Source organism: Bidens hawaiensis, unplaced genomic scaffold, assembly GCF_021521415.1.
Source record: "Bidens hawaiensis isolate Kalapana, Puna unplaced genomic scaffold, B.hawaiensis_p1.1 tig00001904_1, whole genome shotgun sequence".
Lineage (NCBI taxonomy): Eukaryota > Viridiplantae > Streptophyta > Magnoliopsida > Asterales > Asteraceae > Bidens > Bidens hawaiensis.
In genome coordinates, this window is record NW_027491104.1 from 395,688 (window position 1) to 409,972 (window position 14,285).

At 36.3% G+C, this 14,285-nt stretch overlaps 1 protein-coding gene and 1 long non-coding RNA gene across 3 annotated transcripts in view; one reads left to right on the top strand and one right to left on the bottom strand.

The window, feature by feature from the left end:
- Nucleotides 1-14,285, top strand: part of LOC143598662 (TMV resistance protein N-like) — a 171,903-nt gene that overhangs the window by 148,582 nt on the left and 9,036 nt on the right. The window lies entirely within an intron of this gene.
- The window catches only part of LOC143598714 (uncharacterized), a 174,599-nt gene continuing 162,413 nt past the window's right edge, over nucleotides 2,100-14,285 (bottom strand). The window contains exon 2 of the long non-coding RNA XR_013147162.1: nucleotides 2,100-2,482. This is a non-coding gene — a long non-coding RNA (uncharacterized LOC143598714). The remainder of the gene's footprint in view (nucleotides 2,483-14,285) is intronic.

Consider the following 14,285-nt stretch of genomic DNA (forward strand, 5'->3'; position numbering starts at 1 on the left):
CATGCCGTTCGGTGATTAGAGTCAACCCGCTACTCCAATCTCACGCCGTTCGGATCTTACGGTGCGGGTCGCGTGATAGAAGTATCGATTATAATCAAACACTCACGCCGTTCGGAGTGTATAATTATATTGTTTAATTCTATAATGATTTTGGGTTCATAGACAAACACAAAATATTATTTGTTTCTTTTACCAAAACTTAAAAACTAATTAGGGTTTTAAACACTGATGAACTTTATTAGAAAAATTAATAAGGTGATCAAGTTTATTAATAATCTAATATATACCGGAATAGAACCGCGTTTAAGCACAAGAATTAAACAAACAAACGAATCACATAAACGTTTCACATAAGTTTCGAATCAATCAAACCCTAGTGTTGAAATTAAATTGATCTAGCCGGACATGGTGGCTAAAACAATCAAAACGTTCAATAAACAAAACATTAAAAATAATAAAGCTTACAAAACAAGAAACAAAAACCCAAAGGTTGTATAACGATGATCCATCCCAAATCCCTAACGAAGGTTTTCTTTAATATTCTTGCTGCTCACACAAACAAATTTCGATTGAGGCCCACTAGCCCAAGTGCATGATCTGGTCACTCTTAATTAATTGCCAAGCCTACTTATTAATTAGAACCCATCTTTAATCTTTCGTCTAAATTCCTTGCGCAGCCCATGAACGATTTATAAGCTATCTTGTGATATAACTTTAGTTCCACTTGAATAATTAGATTATAAGTTTCAGCCCATACTTTCTTGAGCTCCATACTCCACTAGCTTATCTTTGTATCTCGTGTTTCACTTAATTTCTTTACTTTCGTTTTTCTTGAAACCGATCACACGTTTTGGCTTGTCAATTCTTTCTAAGACCCCTTGTTGTCACTCCCAACTGCCCCGCACCTACACAAAACAATAAAACGATCCAAAGTAGACTCCACTCCACGAAACAAGATATTCACAAAAGAATTTGATATATGTACGATAAACCTTTCCTTGTCCTCAAGGAAGTCAAAAATAGTATAAACCAAGAACTAAAAATCTAGGGGAAATTTCTTTTTTTTTTATTTCATTTTTTTAAAGCCCGTTTTGGTACCGGAATGATTTGTAATGAGATCATAACTAACATGTCATTTTTCATTCATTTGAATTCGGGAAGTACCGACACATGTAACTACAATTCTTAATATTATGCGTCCGGAAAAAAAGTTGATGCAGTTGGATCAGAATCGGAAAATTCAGTCTTAAAAACATATAGGGTAATTTTTAAAGCTTAGAAAAACACAAAAACCGCGATCACCGATATTGTTGTCCACTTAAACCCATGCCTTAATCTTTACCGGGACAAATATGATACGACATTAACATTACTTAGTGGTTTACACAATTAAGACCCGCTTATTTTCAGCTTTTACCGGACCAGACCATCCCAAGTTGACTTAAACCTCAAAATTAGCAAATTTAAAACTTTTGTTGCTCTAATTTTTAATGAATAGTTAAGATGATCAAGGCTATTGTTTATCCACTTAAGCTTAAGCATCAAAGTCTACCAAGCAGCCATTAGATATGATTAAGGTTCAGTTAATTAATAGCTAGTGTTCCCCACAATATAACATACCCTCGTTATCAAGCAATACACCGAACCATTACCATAGGTGAGTATGCAAAATTTCATCCGTAGGGCTTACATTTGGCGTGTCCCTTGTGGTCTGTTTCTTAATGGTAATGAGACGCGAGCAAGGGGACCCACATGGCTAACATCGTGGATGATCAAGTCTGGAATGTATTTGTACTTTGTACTTTTTGTGATCATGTTTAAAGACTTATGTGGTAGAAAACTGCGGGTTTGCTCTTTTTTAGCTTTATTTTAAATATTCACAACCCCACTTAGGAATTCTGAATACCTAGATGAATAGTCGGCATACAGACCCATAGTCTCCGGACCCGGGGCATCCCATCAATACAAGATTTAAGGTTATAAAACCATACGCCAATGATGTGTAAAACACTAAAGCTAAGCAGTTTACGATTTATATCACAGGCTACACGACATACTCTAACGTTAAACCTACCCAAGAATCATATGATAACGTATTCAAATTTTAAAACTTTATAATATTTTCATTTTTCATACCAAGAATTGAGGGTTGAGTATGGCCAGACCTTTCATTACTTATCTTCCACGGACAAAACGTTTTACCCACAAGAGATTTCCGACCCATTTTATCAAATTGTCCTTTCATTTTCAAGGCTGAGCCTACCGACACATCCCAAGTTAAGTACGTTTTCTTTTATTTATCTCATATTATTAGTAATTTGAAAAACCAATTTCCGATAAATATCATCATCTCCCACTTTAACGCAAAAAACTATATTCAAGGAACATTTTAAAACATTTTCATTTTTTTTTCTTTTTTTTCACATATGGTACTAATGCAAATTATATACAACTTTAAATTCAATGCATGAAACGAAAATACCTTTTTAATCTCCCCAAGCTTAAAATTCGGTTTCGTCCTCGAGGCTTGAAGTGAGGCGTGAAACGGAACTACTGAAGTGGAAGGAGCAGTTCGGCTTGAAATTTCTTTCAACAAACAAATAGCCGGTGGTGGCGAAACGGTTCAAACCAATCTTTTGTATCTACCCATGAGTCAACGACCAACAGAACCAAGTGGTTGTGATGCAATACCAAGTTGTAAAATAAGGAATAAAGGAACTTTTCTGTGAACATGGTCACCACCCAAAGTGATTATTAAACTCTTGAAATTGTGTGATTACAATTTTAAATCCCAAAACTGATGATCAAAATCTTGAAGCTTGCTTGAAGTTTAAGCTGGACAAAGATAGAGGTGTGGATTCAGGGTTTAAATCTTTGGGTGAGATGGCGGTTTGCGGCGGCGACAGAGGTACAGCCGGGGTGGAGAAGGTAGGCGGAGTTAACAGTGACCGATGTGGTGGTGGTCGGCTTGCTGGTAATCGGAGACGAAACTTGTGAGGCTCATCGGTGGTGGTGTGTTGAAGGTAGGCTGTGGCTAGACTTAGGTTTGGGATAAACAAGTTGTGATGAAGACCTGAAGACCTGGGTGTTAGGGTTTTCAAGAACAAAACAATTTTTTTTCAAGAACCCTTACCCGGCCGGGTAGATTTTGACACGCCCAGGTCAGTGGTATAAATGATTTATTAAATTTCTACGCGGCGGGTCACTTTTGTAGAGAATTTTAACACAGCGGGGTAAACGTTCTGACCAAAACTACTTTCACACCACCTGGTTGAAAACTTTTTTTTTATAATTTTTTTATTAAAATTAAACAAAAATAAAAAAAACGAAACCACGGGTTGCCTCCCGCGAAGCGGCTTTCTTTATTGTCTTTGGCTAGACTTATTCCTCGTTAGAGTTTTGTTTAATCGGGTGCCACCATAAACGGAAGAAGCCTTTTGCCAATATTCGGTAACTTTAGTTTTCGTGCTTTTGGCCTTTCTTTCTTCCGTTTATCAATTTCCGTCAATTCCTCCCCAAGCTTGAATTTTTCATTATGCTCATTTGATGAAACTCCATATGTACTTCTGTTTAAAACTAAGACTGAAACACCATTGTTAGACAACTCAACACATTTATCAATGAGTGGTTCAACGAAATCTATATAATTCAAAGATGAGACATCACTCGGGTAACGTATAGCATCATCTATATTAAAATTTATAACATCCCTGTCAAATTCCATTGAAAGAGTGCCATTATAAACATCGATTTTAGTCTTTGAAGTTTTTAAAAATGGTCTACCAAGTATAATCGAACTGGAATTTGGTTTGTCATCATCTTCCATGTGTAGCACATAAAAATCAGCCGGAAATACTAGTTCATTCACTTGGACCAACACATCCTCTAATACACCTTTTGGGTATACTACGGATCGATCGGCCAATTGAATGGTCACCTCGGTCCTCTTTAACAGTCCAACATTAAGTGTTTTGAAAATTGAGTAGGGTAGGACGTTAATAGAGGCTCCAAGGTCCAACATAGCATGAGGCAAAGTAATATTCCCCAATTTACAAGGAACGGTGAAAACACCCGGATCCTTGCACTTTGTGGGTAATCTCTTTTGTAACACTGCTGAAATATTTTCACTTACCTTGACTGTTTCAGTACCTTTGAGCTTTTTCTTTGATGTGCACAGTTGTTTTAGGAACTTTGCATACCGTGGAACTTGTTTAATGGCATCAAGGAGTGGAATGTTTACCTCTACCTTCCGGAACGTCTCCATGATTTCTTGTTCTTCCGTTCTTTCCTTGTGCCTCGAAGTCTTTCAGGAAATAGAGGTGGAGGATAAAATTTTGCTTCACTTTTAACCGGCTTTGATGCTTCATCCTTTTTATTATCCTTCTCTTCTATAACAACTTCTTCCTCACCGTATTTCAAGGTAATGGCACAAACATTGTGTTTTGGGTTTTTCTCGGTTTGTGGGGGTAATTTACCTTGAGATTCTATCTTGCTCACCGAGCTATCAAGCTGAGCCATTTGTTGTTCCAAGTTTTTGATGCTAGCTTCAGTCTTCTGCTGGAAAGTGTGAGTACTTGTGGCTAGACTTTTCACGATATCTTCTAAAGACATACCTGAGCTACTCGCTTGTTGTTGTGCGGGTATTTATTGTTGAGGTTGGAAGTTATGTTATTGAATAGGCATTTGGAATGGAGGCTGTGAGTGATATGGTGGAGGTCTTTGCAAGTAGCTCATATTAGAAGTATTTCCCCAATTATGATTACCTCGGGGCGGCTCATAATGTCTTGAATTTTGTCCCGAGTAACCTCCCATTGCTTGTGCTTGTTCAACATCTTCTTGTAGTGTGGGACACATATCTGTAGGATGCCCAAATTGTAGACATATACCACAAGCTTCTGTACCTTTGCTTTTCAATTGCATGACGACTTTCGTTAGTTAAGCAAGTTGAGTTTCAATGCGAGGAGTGTTCACCTCATTGACTCCTCGTGGTGTGTCATCATACCATCCGTCTTCTTGTGCCCAATGCTTTGTATGTTCGGCTATTGAGGTGATTAAGGCTCGGATCTGAGTTGGTGTTTTATCGAGTAGAGCCCCTCCACTAGATGCATTTATTAAACATCTCTCCATCGGTGCCAATCCTTCACAAAAGTACTGAAGGAGTTGATGCTCGGATATGCCATGTTGGGGGCACCGTGCACATAATTTCTTGAACCTTTCCCAATAAGTGTGTAAAGCTTCCCTTTTTGCTTGTTTGATCGTGATAATTTCTTTACGTAGGAGGGATGCTTTAACTTCTGGAAAGTACTTGTCTAGAAAAAGCCTTGCAAGACCATTCCAAGTAGTTACCGACCCCGGTGGTAGGTAATAGAGCCACTCTCTTGCTGAGTCTTGGAGAGCAAAGGGGAATGCCCTTAGCTTGATTTGGTCTTCAGTGATGTTGTGTGGCTTCATGCCAGAACACACAACATGGAACTCCTTGAGGAACTTATGAGGGTCTTCATTTTCTAAACCTCGGAAGGAGAGTAATAAGTGAATGAGACCGGATTTCAGCTCGATGTTCTCCATAGCAGGGTAGTTAATGCAAAGTTTTTGTTGGGAGACATCATGGGTGCCCCATTGTCTAAGGGTTTGTTCAGCTGCCATGGTGGTGGTTTTAGTAGGTGAGTTAGGTTCTGGGGTTGGTGATTATGGTGGAGTTATTTGTGGTGATACGGTTTCGGGTTCACTTACAAGGGAGTGTCTTGCCTAGTGTTGATGACAAGAGATGAGGATGTAGAGTTTGAGGAGCTTGCTGACTTCTTTTGGGGTTTTGCTTGCTTTCTTAATTTCTTTGAAGTTTTCTCAATCTCTGGGTCAATCTCAAGCGGTGTACCTGAACAAAAAGACCTGGATGTACCTGAATGAAAGAATCTTGGCATAAAAGGGTTAAAATCGCCGTATCCCCTGCAACGGCGCCAATTTGTTGGGTGTCGAATCCAGCAAATAAAATAAACCAACTTAACACACTAAGAATAGTATGAGCGAAAGTAAGGTTCATGTCCTAACTAAATTATACCAGAAATATTTCAGGTCTAGACACGATTGTTTTAAAAGGGGGTTTTGATTTAAATTTGAAATTAACGAAAACAAATTTATAAAAGAAAAGTGAATTCAAATATATAAAAACTAATTCCAACACTAAGGCAATTACTTGATTTAATTCTAGCTTATGATCATTAACAATTATGGTGCAATGACTTTTTAGTTGAACGGTTTGTATCAATAATAGACGTCACGCCGTTCGGACATCCACTCTATCTAATGTCTAATCACACGCCGTTCGGTGATTAGAGTCAACCCGCTACTCCAATCTCATGCCGTTCGGATCTCAGTGTGCGGGTCGCGTGATAGAAGTATCGATTGTAATCAAACACTCACGCCGTTCGGAGTGTATAATTATATTGTTTAATTCTATAATGATTTTGGGTTCATAGACAAACACAAAATATTATTTGTTTCTTTTACCAAAACTTAAAAACTAATTAGGGTTTTAAACACTGATGAACTTTATTAGAAAAATTAATAAGGTGATCAAGTTTATTAACAATCTAATATATACCGGAATAGAACCGCGTTTAAGCACAAGAATTAAACAAACAAACGAATCACATAAACGTTTCACATAAGTTTCGAATCAATCAAACCCTAGTGTTGAAATTAAATTGATCTAGCCGGACATGGTGGCTAAAACAATCAAAACGTTCAATAAACAAAACATTAAAAATAATAAAGCTTACAAAACAAGAAACAAAAACCCAAAGGTTGTATGCTCTCTGCCGTCAAAACGATGATCCATCCCAAATCCCTAACGAAGGTTTTCTTTAATATTCTTGCTGCTCACACAAACAAATTTCGATTGAGGCCCACTAGCCCAAGTGCATGATCTGGTCACTCTTAATTAATTGCCAAGCCTACTTATTAATTAGAACCCATCTTTAATCTTTCGTCTAAATTCCTTGCGCAGCCCATGAACGATTTATAAGCTATCTTGTGATATAACTTTAGTTCCACTTGAATAATTAGATTATAAGTTTCAGCCCATACTATCTTGAGCTCCATACTCCACTAGCTTATCTTTGTATCTCGTGTTTCACTTAATTTCTTTACTTTCGTTTTTCTTGAAACCGATCACACGTTTTGGCTTGTCAATTCTTTCTAAGACCCCTTGTTGTCACTCCCAACTTCCCCGCACCTACACAAAACAATAAAACGATCCAAAGTAGACTCCACTCCACGAAACAAGATATTCACAAAAGAATTTGATATATGTACGATAAACGCATTATATATGGCGAAAATTGAGTGTTTAAGTGTTATAAAACATGCCAAGAAATGCAACTAACAAAATCTGACATTATATATCAATAAAATCTTACGTTGACCGACCCACACTTCACTAACTAAAATTTTACATTACATATTAGTAATGATTTTTTGTTTGATAAACAAAGATTAATTGATGCGTTAAGAGTAATTGGCAGAAATAGCTCCAGTTCATTATGTTGGTGCATATATCTTGTTCTCGTTTTACGTTTTCAAGCCTTTTTATATACAGGCCATCATTTGAACCAACTTTGGGCCATACCTGTTTGCGTTGCATCTCATGATCAGCAGCATGCTCAGGGCCGGCCCAATAGCTTTAATGGGCCAAGCCCTAGCTTGAGGCCTCCAAACAAGAAAAGGCCCCCATTTTATTAAAACTGTTTTTGTATAAATTAGGGCTTTTCTTTCTTTTTTTTATTTGCGATATTGATCGAGAAAAGATGCTGAGAAGTCAGACACGTGAACGTCAAGCATGTTGTCAAAATGGAAATTGCTATTACTCCAAATTAAAGTGCATTTAATTGATATTGGAAATTAACATAAATCGGAATTAGCATCAGCCACTCCATATTAATTGCCAATTGCCTTCAGTTATTGTAGAGTCAATATTCTATATTAGTTTTAGAATTGCATATGCCTTTATATTTGCTTAGAGTCAGTGTATTACGTACCTCAGTACGTTTATTTAGTAAGGACAAAATGTAATTGTTGGAGAAATGGGGACCCTATATAAAGGGTCACTTAACCCATTTTTCCACAACCTTTGTGAATACAACCTTTTGCATTTTATTTCCATCCAAGTATTCTCTCTAACTCCAAAACTCTCTAACCCTTCACCCCACCTTCAAGTTTCGGCCTCCCTTACACACACACAAGATCCGAGATCTCGGTCCAACTAGTTGATTCCGCCAACTAGTTGTGAGGTTGATACAAGAACGACTAGTACTTAGTTTGTTGTGTTGTTTGATCCGGTCACGGGACCTACAATTGGTATCAGAGCTTTCGGGCTCTACTAGTTGTAGATCTTGGGTCACAACCTTGGATTTTGGTCTTGTATGTGAAAAGACGGATTTTTCGAGAAAATAAGTGATTTTCGGATTTTTGTGTTCTTCAAGTTCTTAAGAAATTTAAGTTGTTTTTGTTCATGAAGATGTTGAAAATGGGTTAAAGGTTGTGTTTGTGGTGTGTGATTCTCAAGAAATTGTGTTTGTATAGTTGCATGTATTTGGATATGGTTGATAAAGGTGACAAGGAAAGTGGGTTGGTGACTTACTAGATTTGTTTAAAATTTTCGCCTACTTTGTCAAAATCGCTCAGTTTTCAAAGTCGCTCGGTTTTCAAAGTCGCTCGGTTTTCAAAATCGCTCGGTTTTCAAAATCGCTCAGTTTTCAAAATTAGATCACTTTTCAAAATCGCTCAGTTTTCAAATCGCTCAGTTTTCAAAATTAGATCCCTTTTCAAAAGGATCACTTTTCATTAGATCAGATCAGGCTTAGTTTTTGGCAGATTTTAAGAAATGGCAAATCTAATTTCCACTGTTGCTAGTGCTGAAGCTATTCAATATGTGATGTTTGAGAACGAGGCCGGAACCACTTCTAAGCCTCCAAAGTTGATGAAATGGGATTGTGATTTCGATGAGTTTAAGTGGAGGTTTTACAATTATCTCAAGATCATTGATTACAATCTTATTAGACCTATTGAACAGGGTCCACACAGTCCTATGACAACTGGTACTGATGGTGAGGTTCCCAAAACCGTGACTAACTACAATGATGATGATCGAAGAATGCTTGCTGAAGATCAAAAGGCTTTTGGTATTCTAACTGTATCTCTTTCACGAGAAATTTCATTGACACTGAGAGACTACACCACTGCTAAGGGTCTATGGGATGCCTTAGTGAACAAATTTGAAGGGAACCTGGAAATGAGAAACAACCGCAAAGGAATATTAAAAGAAGAATTCAACAACTTTAAACATATTCAAGTAGAATCGATTGCCTCTCTCATCAACAGATTTGAGTCACTCGTTACTAAAATGAGAAGTGTCGATATCATCCATGAGTTGTCTGAGATCAACATGAAGTTGTTGGATTCACTGCCTTATACATGGAATAGCAGTGTGATTATCATCAAGAGAATGACAAACCTGGATACCTTAACAATCTCATAGATGACTTCTACCATCAAGTTTTGGTGCAGAGAAAATAAATATGAGACAAGTGATGCGGGTGTGAGCAGTCAAGAAAGTCCTATAATCCCCGAGTGTGCTGCAAGTGGAAGTAGTCAAGCAAACACCTCGTCAAGCTCCACTAATGGGATTCCTACACCTGCCTCTCTCATTCCCGAGGTACACAAACTTTGCTCATAAGCTTGCATAGATAAAGTTCTTCACTATAGAAACCATAATGCTAAAATTCTTGAACAAATTGAGAGCATTAGAGTTCAAAATGATGATCTTAAAAAGGCTACAAAGATTTACACTATCAGAATTAACACTCATGGTAATGATATGGCCGATCTTAGGGAACAAGTTTCCATTGCTAGAAATTTGGCAAAACGTCATGAAAATCATGTAATTGAACTAAACGCTAAAATTTCCAAATTAGAGATTGAATTAACCCAAAGAAAAGTTGCCATAGAAAACTTTGAGTTAGTTCTGAGAAACTGAATAAACTAATTGGGTCACAAATGGAATTAAGATTAAAGACTGGTTTAGGCTATGATAGTTCTGATGTACCTCCATCGTTTAACAATAACTATACTAGCCTTCCTCACTTTGACTTTAATTCTCCTCCAGAGGAAGAAATGGTCTATGGTATTGGTTATGTACCCATATCAAAGACATTTGTTCCTGCTGCTCCAAAGACTGTTGATTCAGCTGTTCCTTCAGTTAGTAGTCCTAATAGTAGTTCATATTCTGTAGCGGGTTGTGTAGAAGATAAGGGGTGTGTGGAAACAGGCAAGGTTTGTGGAGATAAAAACATACTTTTTGATTCATCTATTGATTCCAAAAACATTTTGAACAATGATGTATTTGATGAGAGTGTTCATGTTGGCACGACTATTGAAAATGAAAATGATGATTCCAGTTCTGATAGTGACTGTGAAACTACTTTTGATGAAACCATTATTGATAAAAACGTGCATGAAAAGGTATATGTGAATACTGACTTACCTAGTTGTTCGCCAAATAGTTGTAAAGTTGAGGAAACCAAAGTTAATGAAAATTGTTTTGAAAAGGAAAATGCAAGTACATCGGGTAAATATGTCCCACCTCATAGAAACAATTTGTATCAATCTACTAATCAATATTATCAACCTCAACTGTACAATCAATTTGATAATAGCTACTATGGTTATTATCCACAAGATTATGTTAACTCTTTCTATACAAATTTTTTTGATGATCGAGGTCATAGATTTGACAGCTTGTTTGTTCCCGTACAACCATCTCCTTATTCGCCTCAACCCATGTATTATCATTCTGACGGTTTCTATAGGGAAGATAGAAGAAAACTTTGCTTTGTGTGTGGTAATCCGTCTCACCTTGCAAGACATTGCAAGCACTGGTTCAAGCAACAACTTGATATTCAAAGGCGGCTTAGTCAGTCCACAAAAGGTGCTTTTAGTAGCCCAAATTCAAGGACTGATCAAGCTGATAGTGAAGCTAGTGAAATGGATGTGAGATCCAAAGTCAATTAAGTAAAACACAAGAGAAAACCTTTTTGGAGATCTAAAAAGGATAAAATCAAAAAGAATCCTAAGACTAAAAAGTCTGAGGATTCACAAAAACAGTTTTAAAATTCAGAAAACAAAAGTCCAAAATTGCAAAAATCAAGGAACAAGTTTGTGCTTGGATTCCTAAGGACTGTTCTTCAAGCGACGAGACGCCAAGAAATAATTTGTTTTCAAGAAATAAAATCAAGTTTTGTCGATTTATGGTCGACTTTCCTGAGACAACTAAGTCTCGGGAACCTGTGTCCACTTAAACTCTTAGTACATGTAGGGTCAATCAAGGAGGACTATCGAGAGTATTCGGTACTTAGATAGTGGTTGCACCCCACGACATATGATGGGAGACGAACCCTTGCTATTTGATGCTAAACCATTCGATGGCGGATTCGAGTCTTTCATAAGCGACATGGGATGACAAACTTCAGGGAATGGGAAATGTTTCATACTTTGTGCTTCAACAATGCCAACCATGTTCAAATGTATCAACCACAACTTGTCGAGCGCTTCTTAAGTGATGGATCCAACATCAGCTCATGGGCTTCGGTTTGAATCTCTTCAACTTTGTTATATGATGTGATAATGCATACTTATGGTAGTCCATCTGACAACAGCTTTGCTGACCTTTTCACTAAAGCCATCGTCCAATTTTGATTAAAACAAACTATCTATCTTTTTGTATATAAAATTGTAAATATTTTTCAAATATGTCACAATTTTAGAGGGAGAAAATGAGTTAATTTTAACTCGCCAAAAAGATTTTACCTTTGTTAAGAAAATCAAAAATTAAGTCACTTAACTGTCCAAAAATATTTTATATTATTATTTGAAAATGAGTTAACTTTAACTCGCCAAAAAGATTCTACCTTTGTTAAGAAAAACAAAAATTAAGTCACTTGACTTTTCAAAAATATTTTATATTATTATTTTGTTTAAGAAAATCTGAAAAAGACTTTAAAAAAATATAATTTCTCATTTAGAGGGAGCTCCTGCTTAGAGGGAGTCGGATAACATTAAAATATCAGAAAATTTTGAGAAATTAATCCGACCTTTGGAAAATGATAGAAAAGTGTCTTAGGTGATCCTAGCACATGAGAAGAGTAGATCAAAAGCCAACAAAATCATTGATTGATGTGTAGATAGGCTTAACAAATGAATAAGTATCATAGTGATATAAACTTAAATATCTGCATATGCTAGTGGTTACACTCTTATGAAGCGGTTGCTGACTCATAAGTCATATTAATGAAAGGCAAAAATCCTAATAGTCAGTCATACATGAGTCTGTTAGTGATTGGTCACAATGAAAAATTATTTCTTGCTTTAGCTTCAAATAATGAAAATATAAAAAAAAAATTATTGAAAAAGCAGAAAAACTGCAAAATACTCAAAAAGTATTCAAAATCAACAACAAAAATGTTGATAATTTTATCAAACAAAAAAGGGCTATATTAGAACCACGTAACGTGGGGCAAACAAGTAAGTCCTAAACACTTTATATGAAGGCATAAGCCAACAAGGCTAGTAAGTCCATGGTTCAACCTTTACATATTGTTTGAAAGAAAAGTTTGCAAAAATTATACGAAGCTCAAAATGTTTTGATCAATCATTAGGGGGTCTGAGTCAATTCACGGTGATACTGATGAACACAAACTATGCCCGAGGTATGATGGAGTTTGTAACGAGTCGGATCAACAGGGGACCACACAAGTATTGTGCCAAATTGTACCTTAACGTATCACGATGAAATCAAAATACTTGTTAAGTTTAAAGTGGACCAATATATCTACAATCGACTTTGGGTTCTTGGCATAATAATATCCAAATAGAAGTGTGATCTAGGACATTATAGACAACGTGATTCCATGTTGTGATCTTTCTCGCAAAAATATTAAAGTCATTAGAAAATTATGTAAATATTATTGTTATATAATATTAAATTCATCTTTACTTCTATCTTTTTCATTTGTCTTGTTTTATTTTATGTGTCAACTTCAAAATATTATGTATTTATATATATATATATGAATATATATATATATATATTCGAAGTATTATAATATTTGAAATTCCAAAAATATTTTAAGTTTTTATGAGTTGGTACATATTTTATTAATCTTTGTTTTATTCAAATCATGTGTTTTGTTGTCAAGGTCGTTTATGCAAAGTTGGTTGGAAACCTGGAACTTAAATAAATCATTTACAAGTTAAGGGACTGAAATTGATATTTTACGAAAAGTCAAGATAAAATAAAATTTCAGTGGTATTCTGCAAATACTTCAAACTAAGGGCATGTTTTGAAAAAGAATATTCTTCTTTGACCCTCAAGAGGGTCTGTGAACGAATTTTATTCGCTCTAAGTTTTGTACAGCAGTACATGGATAGGTATATCAAGATCAAGTATCCTGGGTTGCACAGACTGAAGTTGCCGATGCTGAAGCGCTTAAAAGAAAACGAGAACGTGACAGTTGGCGGTTGAACCCAAAAATGAACTGATCTTGTCAAAGGACAAAGCAAAGAAACAATTCGCACAAGAAAGTCAACAAAAGAAAATTAAATGTCGAGCCTCCCGCATCTGATGTTTCTAAAATTTGCCGTTGCCGATTCATCCCAGGAAATAAGATTGAAGTTCAAGTCTTCAAGATCGGAAAATAAAGAATTGTCAAGATCCAATCTCGTTCAAGCTCTTGGATCAAGACAACTACTAGATTTCTAGAAATAAAGACGAAGCAAAAAAATTGTTGAAGGTTTCTGGACATACACAATCCTAGAGGGAGATTGTAGGACCAATATTCTATATTAGTTTTAGGATTGCGTATGTCTTTATATTTGCTTAGAGTGTACGTACCTCAGTACGCTTATTTTGTAAGGACAAAATGTAATTGTTGGAGAAATGGGGACCCTATATAAGGTCACTTAACCCATTTTTCCACAACCTTTGTGAATACAACCTTTTGCATTTTATTTCCATCCAAGTATTCTCTCTAACTCCAAAACTCTCTAACCCTTCACTCCACCTTCAAGTTTCGGCCTCCCTTACACACACAAGATCCGAGATCTCGGTCCAACTAGTTGTTTCCGCCAACTAGTTGTGAGGTTGATCTAAGAACGACTAGTACTTAGTTTCTTGTGTTGTTTGATCCGGTCACGGGACCTACAGTTATTTATTTATTTATTTTTTGTGTGGGTCA